At 44.3% G+C, this 22,187-nt stretch overlaps 1 protein-coding gene and 1 long non-coding RNA gene across 2 annotated transcripts in view; both read right to left on the bottom strand.

Moving 5' to 3' along the window:
- LOC114643124 (mucin-2-like) overlaps nucleotides 1-22,187 on the bottom strand; it is a 256,765-nt gene that overhangs the window by 58,908 nt on the left and 175,670 nt on the right. The window lies entirely within an intron of this gene.
- LOC114667661 (uncharacterized) lies at nucleotides 6,725-21,094 on the bottom strand. The gene is made up of 3 exons (XR_007933835.1): nucleotides 20,996-21,094; nucleotides 7,234-7,314; nucleotides 6,725-6,796 (listed from the first exon to the last, which is right to left on the bottom strand). It is a non-coding gene; the product is annotated as an uncharacterized LOC114667661 (long non-coding RNA).

The raw sequence follows: 22,187 nt of genomic DNA, 5'->3' as shown, positions 1-22,187 counted from the left end.
TGTGTTGTACTACTTTGTGTAGCAGTTGTTGTTTCTGTTGTTGTGGTAGTTTGTGGTGTTATTGTTGTTTCAGCAGCTGTTGTAGTTTGGGTAGTGGTAGATGTTTCTATTGTTGTCGAAGGTGGTGGTGTTTTTGTTGTTTCAGCTTGTGTGGTACTTATGGAAGCTATAGTTGTTTCTGTTGTTGTTGAAGTTTCTGATATTGTTGTTTCAGCAACAGTTGTAGGATGGGTCGCTGTAGTTGTTTCTGTTGTTGTGGAAGTTGGAGATGCTGTTGTTTCAGAATTTGTACTACTTGGGGTAATGGTAGTAGTTTCAACTGTTGTAGAAGATTGTGGTTTTGTTGGTGCTTCAGGTGTTGTACTACTTTGTGTAGCAGTAGTTATTTCTGGTGTTGTGGTAGTTTGTGGTGCTATTGTTGTGTCAGTAGCTGTTGTAGTTTGGGCAGTGGTAGTTGTTTCTATTGTTGTGGAAGGTGGTGTTGTTGTTGTTGTTTCAGCAGTTGTGGTACTTATGGTAGCCGTAGTTGTTTCTGTTGTTGTTGAAGTTGGAGGTGTTGTTGTTTCAGCATTTGTACTACTTGTGGTAATGGTAGTAGCTTCAAATGTTGTGGCAGATTGTGGTATTGTTGTTGCTTCATGTGTTGTACTACTTTGTGTAGCAGTTGTTATTTCTGTTGTTGTGGTAGTTTGTGGTGTTATTGTTGTTTCAGCAGCTGTTGTAGTTTGGGTAGTGGTAGATGTTTCTATTGTTGTCGAAGGTGGTGGTGTTTTTGTTGTTTCAGCTTGTGTGGTACTTATGGAAGCTATAGTTGTTTCTGTTGTTGTTGAAGCTTCTGATATTGTTGTTTCAGCAACAGTTGTAGGATGGGTCGCTGTAGTTGTTTCTGTTGTTGTGGAAGTTGGAGATGCTGTTGTTTCAGAATTTGTACTACTTGGGGTAATGGTAGTAGTTTCAACTGTTGTAGAAGATTGTGGTTTTGTTGGTGCTTCAGGTGTTGTACTACTTTGTGTAGCAGTAGTTATTTCTGGTGTTGTGGTAGTTTGTGTTGCTATTGTTGTGTCAGTAGCTGTTGTAGTTTGGGCAGTGGTAGTTGTTTCTATTGTTGTGGAAGGTGGTGTTGTTGTTGTTGTTTCAGCAGTTGTGGTACTTATGGTAGCCGTAGTTGTTTCTGTTGTTGTTGAAGTTGGAGGTGTTGTTGTTTCAGCATTTGTACTACTTGTGGTAATGGTAGTAGCTTCAAATGTTGTGGCAGATTGTGGCATTGTTGTTGCTTCATGTGTTGTACTACTTTGTGTAGCAGTTGTTATTTCTGTTGTTGTGGTAGTTTGTGGTGCTATTGTTATTTCAGCCGCTGTTGTAGTTTGGCCAGTGGTAGTTGTTTCTGTTGTTGTGGAAGGTGGTGGTGTTGTTGTTGTTTCAGCTTGTGTGGTACTTATGGAAGCTATAGTTGTTTCTGTTGTTATTGAAGCTTCTGGTATTCTTGTTTCAGCAACAGTTGTAGGATTGGTCGCTGTAGTTGTTTCTGTTGTTGTGGAAGTTGGAGATGCTGTTGTTTCAGAATTTGTACTACTTGGGGTAATGGTAGTAGTTTCAACTGTTGTAGAAGATTGTGGTTTTGTTGGTGCTTCAGGTGTTGTACTACTTTGTGTAGCAGTAGTTATTTCTGGTGTTGTGGTAGTTTGTGGTGCTATTGTTGTCTCAGTAGCTGTTGTAGTTTGGGCAGTGGTAGTTGTTTCTATTGTTGTGGAAGGTGGTGTTGTTGTTGTTGTTTCAGCAGTTGTGGTACTTATGGTAGCCGTAGTTGTTTCTGTTGTTGTTGAAGTTGGAGGTGTTGTTGTTTCAGCATTTGTACTACTTGTGGTAATGGTAGTAGCTTCAAATGTTGTGGCAGATTGTGGCATTGTTGTTGCTTCATGTGTTGTACTACTTTGTGTAGCAGTTGTTATTTCTGTTGTTGTGGTAGTTTGTGGTGCTATTGTTATTTCAGCCGCTGTTGTAGTTTGGCCAGTGGTAGTTGTTTCTATTGTTGTGGAAGGTGGTGGTGTTTTTGTTGTTTCAGCTTGTGTGGTACTTATGGAAGCTATAGTTGTTTCTGTTGTTATTGAAGCTTCTGGTATTCTTGTTTCAGCAACAGTTGTAGGATTGGTCGCTGTAGTTGTTTCTGTTGTTGTGGAAGTTGGAGATGCTGTTGTTTCAGAATTTGTACTACTTGGGGTAATGGTAGTAGTTTCAACTGTTGTAGAAGATTGTGGTTTTGTTGGTGCTTCAGGTGTTGTACTACTTTGTGTAGCAGTAGTTATTTCTGGTGTTGTGGTAGTTTGTGGTGCTATTGTTGTCTCAGTAGCTGTTGTAGTTTGGGCAGTGGTAGTTGTTTCTATTGTTGTGGAAGGTGGTGTTGTTGTTGTTGTTTCAGCAGTTGTGGTACTTATGGTAGCTGTAGTTGTTTCTGTTGTTGTTGAAGTTGGAGGTGTTGTTGTTTCAGCATTTGTACTACTTGTGGTAATGGTAGTAGCTTCAAATGTTGTGGCAGATTGTGGTATTGTTGTTGCTTCATGTGTTGTACTACTTTGTGTAGCAGTTGTTATTGCTGTTGTTGTGGTAGTTTGTGGTGTTATTGTTGTTTCAGCAGCTGTTGTAGTTTGGGTAGTGGTAGATGTTTCTATTGTTGTCGAAGGTGGTGGTGTTTTTGTTGTTTCAGCTTGTGTGGTACTTATGGAAGCTATAGTTGTTTCTGTTGTTGTTGAAGCTTCTGATATTGTTGTTTCAGCAACAGTTGTAGGATGGGTAGCTGTAGTTCTTTCTGTTGTTGTGGAAGTTGGAGATGCTGTTGTTTCAGAATTTGTACTACTTGGGGTAATGGTAGTAGTTTCAACTGTTGTAGAAGATTGTGGTTTTGTTGGTGCTTCAGGTGTTGTACTACTTTGTGTAGCAGTAGTTATTTCCTGTGTTGTGGTAGTTTGTGTTGCTATTGTTGTGTCAGTAGCTGTTGTATTTTGGGCAGTGGTAGTTGTTTCTATTGTTGTGGAAGGTGGTGTTGTTGTTGTTGTTTCAGCAGTTGTGGTACTTATGGTAGCCGTAGTTGTTTCTGTTGTTGTTGAAGTTGGAGGTGTTGTTGTTTCAGCATTTGTACTACTTTTGGTAATGGTAGTAGCTTCAAATGTTGTGGCAGATTGTGGCATTGTTGTTGCTTCATGTGTTGTACTACTTTGTGTAGCAGTTGTTATTTCTGTTGTTGTGGTAGTTTGTGGTGCTATTGTTATTTCAGCCGCTGTTGTAGTTTGGCCAGTGGTAGTTGTTTCTGTTGTTGTGGAAGGTGGTGGTGTTGTTGTTGTTTCAGCTGTTGTGGTACTTATGGAAGCTATAGTTGTTTCTGTTGTTATTGAAGCTTCTGGTATTCTTGTTTCAGCAACAGTTGTAGGATTGGTCGCTGTAGTTGTTTCTGTTGTTGTGGAAGTTGGAGATGCTGTTGTTTCAGAATTTGTACTACTTGGGGTAATGGTAGTAGTTTCAACTGTTGTAGAAGATTGTGGTTTTGTTGGTGCTTCAGGTGTTGTACTATTTTGTGTAGCAGTAGTTATTTCTGGTGTTGTGGTAGTTTGTGTTGCTATTGTTGTCTCAGTAGCTGTTGTAGTTTGGGCAGTGGTAGTTGTTTCTATTGTTGTGGAAGGTGGTGTTGTTGTTGTTGTTTCAGCAGTTGTGGTACTTATGGTAGCCGTAGTTGTTTCTGTTGTTGTTGAAGTTGGAGGTGTTGTTGTTTCAGCATTTGTACTACTTTTGGTAATGGTAGTAGCTTCAAATGTTGTGGCAGATTGTGGCATTGTTGTTGCTTCATGTGTTGTACTACTTTGTGTAGCAGTTGTTATTTCTGTTGTTGTGGTAGTTTGTGGTGCTATTGTTATTTCAGCCGCTGTTGTAGTTTGGCCAGTGGTAGTTGTTTCTGTTGTTGTGGAAGGTGGTGGTGTTGTTGTTGTTTCAGCTGTTGTGGTACTTATGGAAGCTATAGTTGTTTCTGTTGTTATTGAAGCTTCTGGTATTCTTGTTTCAGCAACAGTTGTAGGATTGGTCGCTGTAGTTGTTTCTGTTGTTGTGGAAGTTGGAGATGCTGTTGTTTCAGAATTTGTACTACTTGGGGTAATGGTAGTAGTTTCAACTGTTGTAGAAGATTGTGGTTTTGTTGGTGCTTCAGGTGTTGTACTATTTTGTGTAGCAGTAGTTATTTCTGGTGTTGTGGTAGTTTGTGTTGCTATTGTTGTCTCAGTAGCTGTTGTAGTTTGGGCAGTGGTAGTTGTTTCTATTGTTGTGGAAGGTGGTGTTGTTGTTGTTGTTTCAGCAGTTGTGGTACTTATGGTAGCCGTAGTTGTTTCTGTTGTTGTTGAAGTTGGAGGTGTTGTTGTTTCAGCATTTGTACTACTTGTGGTAATGGTAGTAGCTTCAAATGTTGTGGCAGATTGTGGCATTGTTGTTGCTTCATGTGTTGTACTACTTTGTGTAGCAGTTGTTATTTCTGTTGTTGTGGTAGTTTGTGGTGCTATTGTTATTTCAGCCGCTGTTGTAGTTTGGCCAGTGGTAGTTGTTTCTGTTGTTGTGGAAGGTGGTGGTGTTGTTGTTGTTTCAGCTGTTGTGGTACTTATGGAAGCTATAGTTGTTTCTGTTGTTATTGAAGCTTCTGGTATTCTTGTTTCAGCAACAGTTGTAGGATTGGTCGCTGTAGTTGTTTCTGTTGTTGTGGAAGTTGGAGATGCTGTTGTTTCAGAATTTGTACTACTTGGGGTAATGGTAGTAGTTTCAACTGTTGTAGAAGATTGTGGTTTTGTTGGTGCTTCAGGTGTTGTACTACTTTGTGTAGCAGTAGTTATTTCTGGTGTTGTGGTAGTTTGTGGTGCTATTGTTGTGTCAGTAGCTGTTGTAGTTTGGGCAGTGGTAGTTGTTTCTATTGTTGTGGAAGGTGGTGGTGTTGTTGTTGTTTCAGCAGTTGTGGTACTTATGGTAGCCGTAGTTGTTTCTGTTGTTGTTGAAGTTGGAGGTGTTGTTGTTTCAGCATTTGTACTACTTGTGGTAATGGTAGTAGCTTCAAATGTTGTGGCAGATTGTGGTATTGTTGTTGCTTCATGTGTTGTACTACTTTGTGTAGCAGTAGTTATTTCTGTTTTTGATGTAGTTTGTGTTGTTATTGTTTTTTCAGCTGCTGTTGTAGTTTGTGCAGTGGTAGTTGTTTCTATTGTTGTGTAAGTTTGAGGACCTGTTGTTGTTGTAGCTATTGCAGTACCTTGGGTTGTGGTAGGTGTTTCTATTTTTGTAGAAATTTCTGGTATTGTTGCTGCTTCAGTTGTTGTACTACTTTGTGTAGTTTTAGTTATTTCTGTTGTTGTGGTAGTTTGTGGTGCTATTGTTGTGTCAGTAGCAGTTGTAGTTTGGGCAGTGGTAGTTGTTTCTATTGTTGTGGAAGGTGGTGGTGTTGTTGTTTCAGGTGTTGTGGTACTTATGGTAGCCATAGTTGTTTCTGTTGTTGTTGTAGTTTCTGGTATTCTTGTTTCAGCAGCTGTTGTTGCATGGGCAGTGGTAGTTGTTTCTATTGTTGTGGAAGATTGAGGTGTTATTGTTTCAGCAGTTGTGGTACTTATGGTAGCCGTAGTTGTTTCTGTTGTTGTGGAAGATTGTGGTATTGTTGTTGCTTCAGCTGTTGTACTTCTTTGTGTAGCAGTAGTTGTTTCTATTTTTGTGGTATTCTTAGGTTTTATTGTTTTGGCAACTGTTGTAGTTTCGGTAGCTGTAGTTTTTTCTAATGTTGTGGAAATTTGCGGTACTGTTGTTGTTTCAGCTATTGCACTTGTTTGGGCTGTGGTAGTTGTTTGAATTTTTGTTGAAGTTTGTGGTGTTGTTGTTGCTTTTGCTGTTGTACTACTTTGGGCAGGTGTAGCTGTTTGTATTGTTATGGAAGTTTCTGGTGTTGTTTTTGCTTCACCTGTTGTAGTACTTTGTGTAGCGGTAGATGCTATAATTGTTTTGGAAATTTGAGCTGTTTTTGTTGTTTCAGCTATTGTACTACTCGGGGTAACGGTATTTGTTTGTATTGTTGTGGAAGTTTGTGATGTTGGTGCTGATTCAGCTGTTGTAATTCTTTGGGTAGCCATATTTTTTTCTGTTGTTGAGGTGGTTTGCAGTGTTGTTGTTGTTACAGCAGCTGTAGTACTTTGGACTGAAGTAGTTGTGTCTGTTGTTGTGGACGTTTGTTGTTTAGTTGTTGTAGTTTTAGCAGTAGAAGTTGTTTCAGATATTGGTTGTACTAATGTAGTAGTATATTCTGTTACAGTAGTTTGTGACTCTGTTGTTGCTGCTGTTGAACTCTTTTCCGTAACAGTTGTTTCTGTTATTGAGTTAGTTTGTGGTGTTGTTGTTGTTTCACCTGTTGTACTACTTTGGGCAACGGTAGTTGATTCAGTTGTTGTTGGAGTATCGGTGGTTGTAGTGCTTTGTGATGTGAAAGTCATTTCTGTTGTAGAAGTTGTTGATTCCATTGTTGTTGTTAAACCTTGTCTTGAAGTTGGTGTTGTGTTGTTTGTTGTTGAGGTTCTATTTGTTATTGGTGTTGTTTGAGATGTAGACGTTTGTGGTGATGGTGTTGCTGTGGGATTTCCTACTGTTGTTTGTGTCACCTCTGATGTTGTTATACTTACTTCTACTGTTCTTGTTGTACCTGATGTTGTTGAAGGTGATTGTGTTTTAATTGCTGATGTAGTGAAGGTTGTAGATGATGCAGTTCCTTCTCCGGTTGTTGACAATTGTCCCATCATAACTGTGAAATGAAACACAATTTTCTTTATTTGATTTCATGTTGTTTTTTCAATTTCTCTGTTTGATGTTATTTATCTCCCCTAAATCTGTTTGTTTCTTTTTTACTTTCCTTTCTTTAATGATGTTGTTTTTATTTGTAACATATATGCCCATGTTTGACTCCATCCTGAACACCTTGCCCACCTCCCCCCAATTATCTGCAATGTCATGTGTGTCACATGTCCCTGTCATCAATGGTCCTCATTATGTCGTGCAGCCCTGCTTATTATCAGTTGTGACTCTCAGCTCTGCTCCGCTGTTTATTCACAATGAATGTCTAATGTCTCCTGATTTCATTTCAATTTCAGACCCTCACACTCCAAGGTGAAGTTCATCGTGGCATTAGGTGTTGGCAGCAGCCTGGGCTGAGCAGAGCAGAGCCAAATCATCCCTACTCACCTGAGGACATCAGGACCAGCAGCAGTCGGACTCTTGTCTCCATTGTTCCAGAGGAGTCCTGTCGATATGCAGCTCAATGCTCTGAAAAGGAGGAAGAGGAGCACTTGTCATTTTAGGTGTCACAGAGGAGGTCACAGAGTGCTCCAGCACATAAGGTTGGACATGTTATAATTATTGGCAAAATGGGAAGGAAAAACCATCGCATAACCTGGCCACATAATAAAAATACTTATTACAGAAACATTAATGAAAAGGAAAATTCAAAAAATGGTTCAAAATGTAAATTTCAAAGGATGGAGACCACAAATCACATCCTCCATCCATCCTCTTTCGCTTATCCGAGGTCGGTTCGCGGGGGCAGCAGCTTGAGCAGAGATGTCCAGACTTCCCTCTCCCCGGCCACTTCTTCTAGCTCTTCCGGGAGAATCCCAAGGCGTTCCCAGGCCAGTCGAGAGACATAGTCCCACCAGCGTGTCCTGGGTCTTCCCCGGGGCCTCCTCCCGGTTAGACGTGCCCGGAACACCTCACCAGGGAGGCGTCCAGGAGGCATCCTGATCAGATGCCCTAGCCACCTCATCTGACTCCTCTCGATGCGGAGGAGCAGCGGCTCTACTCCGAGCCCCTCCCGGATGACTGAGCTTCTCACCCTATCTTTAAGGGAGAGCCCAGACACTCTGCGGAGGAAACTCATTTCAGCCGCTTGTATTCGCGATCTTGTTCTTTCGGTCACTACCCATAGCTCATGACCAGAGGTGAGGGTAGGAACATAGATCGACTGGTAAATTCAGAGCTTTGCCTTACAGCTCAGCTCCTTTTTCACCAGGACAGACCGATGTAGAGCCCTCATCACTGTGGACGCTGCACCGATCCGCCTGTCGATCTCACGCTCCATTCTTCCCTCACTCGTGAACAAGACCCCAAGATACTTGAACTCCTCCACTTGGGGCAGGATCTTGCTCCCAACCCTGAGAGGGCACTCCACTCTTTTCCAGCTGAGGACCATGGTCTTGGATTTGGAGGTGCTGATTCCCATCCCAGCCGCTTCAGACTGAGCTGCGAACCGATCCAGAGAGAGCTGAAGATCACGGCCTGATGAAGCAAACAGGATAACATCATCTGCAAAAAGCAGCAACCCAATCCTGAGTCCACCAAACCGGACCCCCTCAACGCCCTGGCTGCGCCTAGAAATTCTGTCCATAAAAGTTATGAACAGAATCGGTGACAAAGGGCAGCCCTGACGGAGTCCAACTCTCACTGGAAACGGGTTCGACTTACTGCCGGCAATGCGGACCAAGCTCTGACACCGATCGTACAGGGACTGAACAGCCCTTATCAGGGGGGCCGGTACCCCATACTCCCGGAGCACCCCCCCACAGGATTCCCCGAGGGACACAGTCGAATGCCTTTTCCAAGTCCAGAAAACACATGTAGACTGGTTGGGCGAACTCCCATGCACCCTCCAGGACTCTGCTAAGGGTGTAGAGCTGGTCCACTGTTCCGCGACCAGGACGAAAACCACACTGTTCCTCCTGAATCCGAGGCTCGACTATCCAACGGACCCTCCTCTCCAGAACCCCTGAATAGACTTTTCCAGGGAGGCTGAGGAGTGTGATCCCTCTGTAGTTGGAACACACCCTCCGGTCCCCCTTCTTAAAGAGGGGGACCACCACCCCGGTCTGCCAATCCAGAGGCACTGTCCCTGATGTCCATGCGATGTTGCAGAGACGTGTCAACCAAGACAGCCCTACAACATCCAGAGCCTTGAGGAACTCTGGGCGTATCTCATCCACCCCCGGGGCCCTGCCACCAAGGAGTTTTTTGACCACCTCAGTGACCTCAGTCCCAGAGATGGGAGAGCCCACCTCCGAGTCCCCAGGCTCTGCTTCCTCATTGGAAGGCATGTTAGTGGGATTGAGGAGGTCTTCAAAGTACTCTCCCCACCGACCCAAAGTGTCCCGAGTCGAGGTCAGCAGCGCATCATCCCCACATTTACAGTGTTGACACTGCACTGCTTGCCCTTCCTGAGACGCCAGACGATGGACCAGAATCTCCTCGAAGCCGTCCGAAAGTCGTTCTCCATGGCTTCCCCAAACTCCTCCTATGCACAAGTTTTTGCCTCAGCAACCACCGAAGCCGCATTCCGCTTGGCCTGCCGGTACCTATCAGCTGCCTCCAGAGTCCCACAGGACAAAAGGGACTGGTAGGACTCCTTCTTCAGCTTGACAGCATCCCTCACCACCGGTGTTCACCAACAGGTTCGGGGATTGCCGCCACAACAGGCACTGACCACCTTACGGCCACAGCTCCAGTCAGCTGCCTCAACAATAGAGGCATGGAACATGGCCCATTTGGACTCAATGTGCCTCACCTCCCTCGGGACATGGTCGAAGTTCTGCCGGAGGTGGGAGTTGAAGCTACTTCTGACAGGGGGCTCTGTCAGACGTTCCCAGCAGACCCTCACAACACGTTTGGGCCTACCAGGCCTGACCGGCATCCTCCCCCACCATCGGAGCCAACTCACCACCAGGTGGTGATCAGTTGACAGCTCCGCCCCTCTCTTCACCCGAGTGTCCAAGACATCTTCCCCTCCTTGAACTGCCACCTTATCGTGGTGGAGGGGTTTGCGTGTCCCAATGATCCTAGGAGCTCTGTTGTCCGGGGCTTTATGCCCCTGGTAGGGCCACCCAAGGCAAACTGGTCCTAGGTGATGGATGAGACAAAGTGCGGTTCAACACAACCTCCTATGATGAATAAAAAATTTGGACGGCATTTTCCCTTGCCCGGATGCAGGTCACCGGGGCCCCCCTCTGGAGCCAGGCCTGGAGGTGGGGCTCAATGGCGAGCGCCTGGTGGCCGGGCTTGCACCCATGGGGCTCGGCCGGGCACAGCCCGAAGAGGCAATGTGGGTCCCCCTTCCCAAGGGCTCACCACCTATGGGAGGGGCCAAGGAGATCGGGTGCAGTGTGAGTTGAGTGGTGGCCGAAGGCGGGGACCTTGGCGGTCCCATCCTCCGCTACAGAATCTGGCTCTTGGGATGTGGAATGTCACCTCTCTGAAGGGGAAGGAGCCTGAGCTTGTGCGTGAAGTTGAGAGGTTCCGGCTAGATATAGTCGGACTCACCTCGACACACAGCTTGGACTCTGGAGCCAAACTCCTTGAGAGGGGCTGGACTCTCTACCACAAATCACATCCTCCATTCTGAAAACTGAGCCAGCAGAGAAGCAGAGAAAATGGTCCAAAGGTCTCAGAGTTTTACACTAACAGAGGAGATCATCAAAAGGAACTTCACAGAACAATTAGGTTTACACCCTCTGATGCATTCCCTCTTCTTACTGTGGACTTCCTTACCACATTGCCTGGCACAGTGGCATTGCCTGGGCATTATCTTAAAATGCCATTTTCTCACTTCTCCAGTGGTTCAATCACTTTTTAGATTCTGAGGATTTAAGCAGGGACACTCAGCCCAGGCTTTATAGGACGATTCACCAACTGAGGAAAACTCAAGTCTTTGTGACACGTCTGCATCTGCTTGAGTGGAATAAACAAGAAAAGAAGAAAGATGGAGACCCCATTCACTGTCTAAAAGAGTGCAGGCTTCTGCTATGAGCTGTAATTGTTCTACACTTTCCAGATGGGTTGGCGTCCGTTGAAATGTCCAAATGGGTAGGAAACAGAACTGGGAGGTTCTTTTGGGATTAAACTTCATGTCCCAATTACTGCCAACGTTGGTCAGACTCCTGCGAGGGATCATGGAGTGTTTGTGTAGTTCTTAATGGAAACAGAACATTTGGGACAACCAGGGGACACTCCAGGAACAGGACTCTGGAACATCTGTAGCCTTCCTGGTGTCCCAGAGGTGCTTTGTGTCTGGATTACCATGACACTAGGGTACAGCTGGGTCCACCATTAGAGAGGTCTCAGATTGTGAGTCGCAGGATATGATAAGGTAGGAGAAGAAACATCTCTGCAGAGTGGCAGCAGGGCCCAAAGGTACTTATTGGCAGGTGGGGATCTTTGGATATGGGGGGGTCATCCTGGAAGCAAGCATAAGGCTGATGGCTCTGCGTTGACTTCAGGCCTTCAAACCTCCTTGACCCCCCCCCCCATCAAACAGAATTGGCGCTGCTACTGACCTCTTTGAAGTGACAATTTCATGAGGCTGATGGACTTGGTGAAAAGGCGATCACTTCCAGAAGACCAGGTAATGAAACTCGAGTAGATCAGATCAAAGGTCCAGCGATAAACTGGCAGGACCATCAAGAGCCTGCTGTTACAGTCAGCCCAGAAAGACCTCAAAAACAGCCATAAAGACCACAGCCAAGGACAGATTCCTTTAAGACAACGGGGCCTTGTAAAGTCACCAAAGATGGCAGGTCGAGTGACTGGCACCTCTTTTTAATATCATTTTATAAATGTTGACTCTGTTTTCTTTGGCGCTGTTCCCTTGTAATGTTGATGCCAAGTAAAGTAGTGTACTCGATAGGATACTCACCATCATGATGGTAGAAAAGCCACATCAGCATGTCTGCTTGTGAATGTGAACTGTTGACAGAACTGGCAGAGCAGCCAGCATGCTGGGAAGTCTTTGCAAAAAAAACGGAAATGCTGAGGTCATTGGGTTGAGTTTGAAAAGTGTGAGGTGGGCAACCAAGTCACAAGATTGGGCTTTTAGCCTATGCCTCTGTCACAGTGCCACAGAAGTGCCACAAGAAAGAAGAAACATCCACCAATGTGGAGTGCAGTGACAGTAGACCATGATGGGTCTTCTCCAGTATGCCATGCCGGAATGTACCAATAATGTGTCTGCTCCTTGTCATCTGAGGGTCCCACCCACAGCCATCTCTCTCTGTTACCATTCGCTATCTGATTGTTAGAATCTGTTGTGGGCACAATGCCATGCTAAGCAGCAAGTACCAGTTTAGATGCCATGCCTGTCTTCTTCTGCTTTGGTTCATTTTTTCATATCTGAGTGGTTTACTTGTTGGCATAAATGAGAAAGCAATGGGCTTTGACTACTGGGTGGTCTGCAGGTTATGGCTGCTCGTCTGTCGCACCCTACAATGAACAGTGCGGTATTAGGGCGCTCGGCTCAACTTCCATATTGGCACTTCACTTGCTTTCTTTAATTGCGTCCACATAATCGTTCTGGTAGGGATTGGATGTTTGACAGGAAGGTTTCGAAGCTCATACCGTTTTAATGGAGCCTACTTTTTGTAGCTGTGTCTTACAGCGACGTGACTGATGATGTCCAAAGTTCCAAATGTCATTGTTTCAAACCTTTTGATATTGAATTAAAGTTGGAGTCCAGAAGTGTGGAGCCAGTTATCTAACAATAAAGGAAATCCCATCCCATACTTTTCTCTTGTGCTGGAACTTGTAATGTGTCATTGTTACTCAGGCCTGCTCCAGGCGCATTCTCCAAACTCTTTATGTGTGCCAGGCTCCACAAGTGCCTTCACCAAACGCTATTACAATTCTATTTGCCAATTAGAGCAACTGATGGAAACATATTCATCTTTCACAGTGCCTCACAGCAAAGATCTCCATGACATGAGAAAGCTGACACATAAGAAGGAATCACTGGTGGCTTATTAGAACACTCTAGACAACAACAGGCCATTCAGCCCAACAAAGATCACCCGTCCTCTCCACTTATTTCTTCCAGGAAAACATCAAGTCGAGCTTTGAAAGACCCTAACATCTTACTGTCTACCACACTACTTGGTAGCTTATTCCAAGTTTCTATCGTTCTTTGTGTAAAGAAAAACTTCCTAATGTTTGTGCGAAATTTACCCTTAACAAGTTTCCAACTGTGTCTCCGTGTTCTTGATGAACTCATTTTAAAATAACAGTCTCGATCCACTGCACTAATTCCCTTCATAATTTTAAACACTTCAATAATGTCACCTCTTAATCTTCTTTTGCTTAAACTGTAAAGGCTCAGCTCTTTTAATCTTTACTCATAATTCAACCCCTGTAGCCCTGGAATCAGCCCAGTCGCTCTTCTCTGGACCTTTTCTAGTGCTGCTATGTCCTTTTTGTAGCCTGCAGACCAAAACTGCACACAGAACTCTAGATGAGGCCTCACCAGTGCATTATAAAGGTTCAGCAGAACCTCCTGTGACTTGTACTCCACACATCAAGGCGCTATATAACCTGACATTCTGTTAGCCTTCTCAGTGGCTTCTGAACACTGTCGGGAAGTCGATAGCTTAGAGTCCACTATGACTCCTAAATCCTTCTCATAAGGTGTACTCTCGATTTTCTGACCGCCCATTGTGTATTCAAACCTAACACTTTTACTTCCAATGTGCAATACTTTACATTTACTGACATTGAATTTCATCTGCCACAAATCTGCCCAAGCCTGTATGCTATCCAAGTCCTTCTGTAATGAAGTAACAGATTCCAAATTATCTGCTAATCCACCTATCTTGGTATCATCTGCAAACTTAACCAGCTTGTTACTTATATTCCTATCTAAATCATTTATACATATTAAAAATAGCAGCGGCCCTAGCACTGACCCCTGCTGGTCACCACTCTTCGGCCAGTTCTGATGAAGTTCCTCGCACCATCACCCTCTGCTTCCTGTGTCTGAGCCAATTCTGCACCCATCTACAAACATACAATACAATACAATACAATTTATTTTTGTATAGCCCAAAATCACACAGGAAGTGCTGCAATGGGCTTTAACAGGCCCTGCCTCTTGACAGCCCCCCAGCCCTGACTCTCTAAGAAGACAAGGAAAAACTCCCCAAAAAAAAAAACATGTAGGGAAAAAATGGAAGAAACCTTGAGAAAGGCAGTTCAAAGAGAGAGCCCTTTCCAGGTAGGTTAGGCGTGCAGTGAGTGTCAAAAGAAGGGGGTCAATACAATACAATACAATACACAGAACAGAACAAATCCTCAATAAAAAATAAAAAATAAAAATTTTTTAGAAGTACGGAGCAGAATTTAACAGAAGATGATATCACATAATAAGATTTGGATAATTTTAGACTCCTGGAGACCTCATCCATCAAGCTGCCTCCCCCATTTGGCCATTCCACGGCTGAAACAGTGTTGGGCCAGCCAATCCGATGACAGGACCCCTCTTTCCCACGATTCCTGCGATCCTCCATCAGGGATGACTTTACCTTAGGCAGGCAAAACAACTTGGCAGGTGGGCCGTGGCACCAAGTGCCACATTTCATTACCGAGAAGAGAAACAGAATAGGTGAGGGTTAGTATACAATTCTAACTATCATGTTACATCACCCTGAACTCCCACCTTTTTTAGTTTGATGCCCAACCTCTCATGTGGCACCTTATCAAATGCTTTCTGAAAGTCCAGATAAATAATCTCATCTGCTCCACTTTGATCGTATCCTTTTGTTGCCTCCTCATAGAATTCCAGCATGTCAGTAAAACACGACCTCCCTCTTCTGACCCCACGCTGACTGTTCAGAATAACTCCTGTCTTTGCCAGGTGTTGCTCAATCTTATCCTTAATAATTCCTTCCATTAATTTTCCTGTGATGCATGTTAAGCTTACTGGCCTATAGTTTCTTGGATCTGCCCTGTCACCATTTTTATATAATGGGATGATATTTGCCATTTTACAGTCCTTCGGAATCTCTCCAGTGTGCAGTGACTTCCTAAAAATATGTCTCAAGGGTTTATATATGTACTCACTAGCCTCCTTAAGAACACGAAGATAAATATTATCTGGTCCTGGTGATTTGTTCGATTTCAGCTTATTTAATCTGAGCAGTACTTCTCCCGCTACAATTTCCAAATCCCTCAGTACCTCCTTAGTAGTCCCTGTTACTGCTCTGAGGTTATCTTTTCATTCCCCTTTACTATTCCTGATGCACTTGACCTCCTCCTTGACTGTTCTTTTACTACTAAAATACTGAAAGAATCTCTTAGGGTCGTCTTTCGCCTTATCTGCTATATTCCTCTCTGACTGTCTTTTAGCCTTCCTGATATCCTTCTTAATGGTTGCCCTCATGTTCTCATACGCTCTACAATTCACTTTGCACTCATTAGTCTTATATGCTTTATAAAGCAGTTTTTTCCTTTGCAACTTCTTTTTTAAATCTTTATTAATCCACCGTGGAGTTTTTTTTAGTATCCTATTAATTCCAAATTTAGGTCTGTATCTGTCCTGCATTACATGTCAAACATTTTTAAACCTGTTACACTGCTCCTTGACTGTCTCCACACTTAAAAGCTTATCCCAGTGTACCCTACTTAGACTTTGTCGCATCTGCTCAAAATTAACCTACCAAAGTTCAACTTAACAATTTTAGTCTTTGCATCTGCACTCTTACAAAATACTGAGAATTGTATTACATTATGGTCACGTGACCCTAGTGGTCCAATCACCTCTACACCCTCAATTCTATCCTGATTATTACAAAATACTAAATCCAGACAGGCTTCACCCCATGTTGGTGCTTTAACATGCTGTGTTAAAAAACAGTCACTGATTACTTCTAAAAACTCCTGCTCTTGTACTCCGCCATCTGTAAGGTTATCCCAGTTAATATTTGGATAATTAAAGTCCCCCATGACTATAATATCTCCCTGTAAACTTGCCTTTTTGATATTACTAAAAAGATGTGTGTTGAAATTATTGTCTGAATGGGGTGGTCTATAACACACTCCTAAAATAAGACCTCTTTCCCTAATATTTTCCAGGTGAAGCCAGATGTCCTCACTACGATGGGGCTCATCATCCAACTGAAGAAGACTTACATTTAAATTCTGTTTGGCATAAACACCAACCCCACCTCCTTTTCTGTTCTGTCTATCCTTCCTAAAAAATGTGTATCCCTCTATGTTACACTCATCCCCATCTTTGTTATTTAGCCAGGTTTCCGTTATTGCTATAATATCATAATTATGCTCTGCTACATACAACTCCAACTCACTTACCTTATTTTTGATACTTCTAGCATTAAGGCAAGCTATTTTTAATGTATTACTCCTTCTACATTTAAATGTTTGCTTAGAATTTACATTACTGTGCATTGTTGTTTCTACACCATTGTTTGTTCTTCTATGTATAGATCTAAACCTGGCTGTCCTAAACTCCCTGCCCTCCCAATCCTCGACTAGCCTACACATACGCCTCCCCAATACATTGGTGCCCCTCCAGTTCAGATGTAACCTGTCACGGCGGAACAGGTCCCATCTGTTCCAAAAGGAGTCCCAATGCCCCATAAACCTATACCCTTCTACCCTGCACCAAGATTTGAGCCATGCGTTAAGCCATCTAATCTCCTCAATCTTACCTGGACTGGCGTGTGGCACTGGCAGAACTTCAGAGAAGACTACCTTGTCAGTTCTGCTCCTCAGCTTACCACCTAACTCTTTGAATTTGGATCGCAGAACTGACAGACCACCCTTATGTATGTACCGCCGTGCCTCGCTGAGAGTCAATGGGGTCTTGTCGTTGACATCGCTATCATGATGGCGGTGACAGGTTTCAGAATCCTGGATGATGACTTGCTAGCAGTATTAGTTGGCATTCCATCACACAAATGAGCAGCTGTTGTGCCAGGTTTAGGGGATCCCAGGTAAATAACAAGCTTGCCAAAAACTCAGCTTAAGTCCAACTAGTCTGGTGGCAACAAGCGGACCTTCAAAGGATTATGAGTGACCTAAAATAGTGAGGAGCGAGAGTCCAGGCAACAAATGACATCTTCAGGGCTAATGACAATGTGATATTGTCATGAGATCAAAATGACACACACAGGGTGTTCTTGGGCTTTCAGTGTTTTAGGGCAATCTATGCGATCAGCAAGGGTGAGGGCACTTGGGAGAAACTTCATAAGTTTCAAGGGGCTTTGCCTGCCCATCACTAGTTTCTGGGATGCCCTGGTGCCCCCAGCAGGTCAGTTTTCTGCTTTGAACCCTTGTCTACTTTTTGAAAATTCCACCCATTCATTTAAACCATAGGCTGGCAGATGGCTGAATGGCACAGTGGTTAATGGCTTCAAATCCTATCAAGGATATCTTCTGCCCACACATGCTCACTGTTCATAGCTGTGACTCATCCTGTGTACCTGAAGTGAGGTGTGCCTGGCAAAATGGGGCACGTGGGGCACAAATCATATCTCCCCCATTTTGCACACACTGCTCTGGCTCCCAGTGTTTTATAGAATTCATTTTTAAGTTTTGGTACATACTTTCAGAGCTTTGCATGGACAAGCTCCTGAGGACCTAACCAGCCTGCTCCAACGCCATACAGCTTGCCGGACTCTAAGATCTGGGCAAAAAGGGCCTTCTCGTTGTCCCACGCACTCGGCTAAAAACCCGCGGGGATCGTGCCTTTCAGTCTGTGGCACCGAGACTATGGAGTAGCCTGCCTTGTGGTCTGCGTGGAGTCGAGTCTCTTAATTCTTTTAAAAAACAACTAAAAACATTTCTTTTTAAACAAGCTTTTAGTCAGTGCTGAATAGTCCCAGTTTGTTTATTCATTGTTTTTAACTGTTGTATTTGTACTGTATTTGCTGTTCAGCGCACTGTGACCTTTTGTCTGTGAAGGGCGCTATATAAATAAATAAACTAAACTAACAAATGACCCTCCGCAGGATGCCAGTCAATTTACAATCAGAAATGAAAGTGGTAGTCATGTCAGTGGGCTGTGGGGGAAACACATCATGCCTCAGTAGGACAAGTCGACTTAAAATAAAGTTGAACGGGACAAAAGCCTCAAGAAGAACAGGAACAGAAACACAGCACAACTGGCACTCCATGCACACAGCCAACCGTCTTACTAAAAGTCATTCAAACACAGATGGCAGCGTACTGATGGGCAGAAACAAATGGCCCACGAAATACAAGACGTCAGTGAAAATATGCCAGTTCTAGCTGGCACCAAGCACAGCAGCTACAGGCAGTTTGTCTCCACCAAGGTTTGTCCCTGTCACCGATACACAAATCTGACACATCTGTGCATATTCAGGACTGCATGAAGGCACAATGTTAACTAAAATCACTTTTCTAGTTTATGGCCTCATTCTACCAAAATGCCCCAGCAGAGAGTCGTCTGTCATAAAACCAGAATGGCACTTAAACAGAAAAAGCAACAACAACTTCCATGAGCTGACAAATGGGACCGGACCTCAGCAGTGCAGCAGGAATGCCAAGCTGCCTGCCCGCTGCTGTCTGCCAACGATTACAACACACACCCACACACACCCACCCAGCGGGGCGGATCCAACTGTGATCCTGGTCCAGAGATCTAGTCAGGCACTCTATGAAGATCATACTAGTGGTCTCTTCAGAGTCTCCTACCAGTTTTGGACGTTCAAGATCAGGGCAGTGCCCTTGAAGCCTCCTTTAAACGGCCTGAGTCAGGTAGACGAAATGTAAAAATGTATTCCACATTTCTATCAATGTCCCGAGAGATAAGCGCATTAAGGTGTCCGTTTTATTTTCAGATAGAGTTACCCTTTGACAGTACAAATGATGAAAATGATGATTCTTCATCCATTCATTTTCCAACCTGCTGAATCAGAACGCAGGGTCACGGGGATCTGCTGGAGCCAATCCCAGCCGACACAGGGCGCAAGGCAGGAAACAAACCCCAGGCAGGGCGGCAACCCACTGCAGGACACACACACACACACACACCAAGCACACACACGGGACAATTGACGATCGCCAATGCACCTGACCTGAATGTCTTTGGACTGGGAGGAAACCCGGGGAGAACATGCAAACTCCATGCAGGGAGGACCGGGAAGCCAACCCAGACCGGTCTGCTAACTGCGAGGCGCTCTTGAGTTGTATTTATTTATATATTAGTCATGAGACGCATTGGATGATGCAGTGCCATCAGTGGATTACAACTCAAATCAAATGTCTGCATTGTTTATGAAACATAAAAGTCTTCATCCGTGCCTTGAACAATCGCCCGGTGCAGCATAAGATGCCAGGCAGGTTTGGCCGCTTTACGCTCTGGCCGCGCAAACACACGAAGCACACGCGTGTCGTGAACCTTCTTTCCCTCTGGGTTGTGGGATGGAAAACGCGACAGTGTGTGGCTTGACAAAGCGTTAAAAACAAACGTGTAGAAAGCGAATGATAAATGTGTTTGAAAGGGGGAGTTAGGTACATGCAGCGATGTGCGGGCCCGGGGTGGTCGCCCCTGTTGCCCACTTCCTAACCAAAAGCTGGCCCGAGACAATGAAGACAACGCCGCTGGTTCGACTGCCCGGCCACTGACCTGACTGCAGTTGGATTTGGATAAAGATGGCGCAGTCGTTCGCCTCCCTGTCTGCGCGAGTCCATGTCGGTTTTCACGGGTACCACAGTTTCCTTCGGTATTTTGCGTTACCACATAACGTCCATCCATCCCTCCATTTTCCAACCCGCTGAATCCGAACACAGGGTCACGGGGGGTCTGCTGGAGCCAATCCCAGCCAACACAGGGCACAAGGCAGGAACCAATCCCAGGCAGAGTGCCAACCCACCACAGACCACATAACGTGTGATATGTAAACAAATAAACGGAAAACTGGCATCACTAAAAGAGAATATACTAATATTGATTTACAGTAATGTGTGCATTTAATGAACTGCAAAGCAGTGCCAGCACACACTGGTTCGCTTATAATGAACGGGCACCCTTTAGTGCATCGCCATGGGACAGACCGGGCGTCTTCAGTGCCACGCGGGCCGACTGATCGAGTGGATTTGTGATCACAAAAGTGAGGGTCTTCGAGTGTCGGGTAGCGGGATAGCGACGTCTGCTTATGCTCGTGTTGTTGGCGTTTAGATGAAAAGGCACCGGGATCACCTCTGACTTTCACTCTTAGTTGATCACCTGCCAGATAGATAAAGAAACCTCACGGCAGATCACCCGATCGTCGAACGTAACGTGCAGCCCATAATAGCGCAGAAGGAGCAAAGCTAGAAAAAGGGAGCCGAGAAATGCGTGGCAAGTGGCAGGGACCCTTGAGGAGTTTAAAGAAGCGCCACAAATTGCAGGAAGGAACCTGCAAAGTTTCTTGAGCAAGCGCTTTATAATAAAGCCAATATATATATACATAACACACCGAAAATAATCCAAGTCCTAAGGGCGGACTGGAGAATTAGGAAGGCAAGACGGTGACATCAAATTCAGCATGCCGTGTGTGCAGAACGGGAAACAAATAAAGTGAAGCGCAAACGAAAGAAAGAAAGAAAGAAAGAAAGAAAGAAAGAAAGAAAGAAAGAAAGAAAGAAAGAAAGAAAGAAAGAAAGAAAGAAAGAAAGAATTATCCTTACACCTGTATATCCAGTCTAAGATCGCGGGAAAAAAATCGTTAAACGAGGAAACAAAACTAAATACATCAGCGGCTTTAGCTCTGAGGATAAACTACGATATTGCGTGTTCAAAATTGTTTTAAAATACACGATACAAGACAGTTTCTAAGTGAATTGAACACATTCCGGCCAGCAGATAACAATGAACTGTTTGTTGTTATTATTATTATTAATCATAACAATACGTTTATACAGTACCTTCCCACAATCGTAATAATAAAGTTTGATATAGCATCTTCCCATCAATATAAGTATTATTAATAATGATACATTGTATGTAGCCTTCAATAATAATAATAATAATAATAATAATCATAATAATACATTTGTATATAGCACCTTCCCAGTATTATAATTATCATCATTAATAATGCGTCTTATATAGCGCCTTCCGATTACTGTTAAGATGACGATGAAGCCCCTGCCCCAGACCCCCAAACCCATCACACACCTTTCTCTTGCGGTGTCCCGGGTCACTCGAGCGCGGAGTAAATCCCGAGCACAGACGCGGCGCCTGCAGTTTCCTTTCCCAGTTGCGCCACTCGTTTCACAGCTGATGTCGCGTTCCTCGGGTGTCTTATGAAGAAGTGGTAGTGGGGGGGGGGCGGAGCATCGCCGTGCATAATTGCCGATTTTTGTTGTTGACAGGTATCTTACATGAAAGTCCTTATCTGAGGATCTGCCTCATAACGCCTAGCTTTGTTGTTTCTCAGCTCGCTCGGTTATTTTTTATTTACAACGAGAATTTCGGAGTCTGAACGCGCACGTGAGCCTAACGTGAAGTGGACAGTCAAGTGGTTAGCGTCGAGGTCAGCGCGTTTTCTTTGCCGTAGCTACACTAACTGACACAATCGCTTTCTTGACCCCACCCCGGTATCTGACTGACAAACGCCTGTCCCTCCATCTCACGTCTCACCTGACAATCAGATTCACCGGCTCAGTGTTCCAATCCAGACTGTCATCGGTTTACTTCCCTACCTGAGGAACTTGGAATTGATCAAAAGTGACAGAGCGGATACAATTCCATGGATGGATGGATGAATGGGCAGGTCGTTTTACGAGCGGCCATAATGCTCATCGACACCTATGGGACTGTCGCTAAAGAGCCCTCAAAGATTTCTGAGAGTTTCCAATTCGGTGTGCACTTTCCTGGTTCTTTAAGGACACTTTGTTTCTTTACTGACAAAGCACCATTTCATTCCTTGCATATGAAGTTGGTCATTTGTGCTTTGAAAAAAAAAAATCCTTATATATGGTAAAAACTGAAATCCGGAGTATCTGGTAGACTATCTGACAAGACATAACAGATTAAGAAAACCTGAGCATGGCCTGTGTGTTTGTATGAGGTGAGAGTCCTTATAAAATGGTGAGCCATTGGTATTTAATAATAATAATTCTTTGCATTTATATAGTGCTTTTCTCACTACTTAAAGCGCTCAGTAATTGCAGGTTAAAGGCCTTCCTTGCTGACAGACCCAACAGAGCAGAGTCCCTACTGGCATTTACGGGATTCGAACCGGCAGCCTTCTGATTGTCAGTGCAGATCGCTAGCCTGAGAGCCACCACTCCACCTTTCGCAAATCTGCTGTCATCTGTCCATGATTAGTTACTGTATGGCGTCTGTCACAATACCATACAGTAAT

This window comes from Erpetoichthys calabaricus, chromosome 17 (assembly GCF_900747795.2).
Source record: "Erpetoichthys calabaricus chromosome 17, fErpCal1.3, whole genome shotgun sequence".
Lineage (NCBI taxonomy): Eukaryota > Metazoa > Chordata > Cladistia > Polypteriformes > Polypteridae > Erpetoichthys > Erpetoichthys calabaricus.
This window is presented reverse-complemented; position numbering and strand designations above follow the sequence as displayed.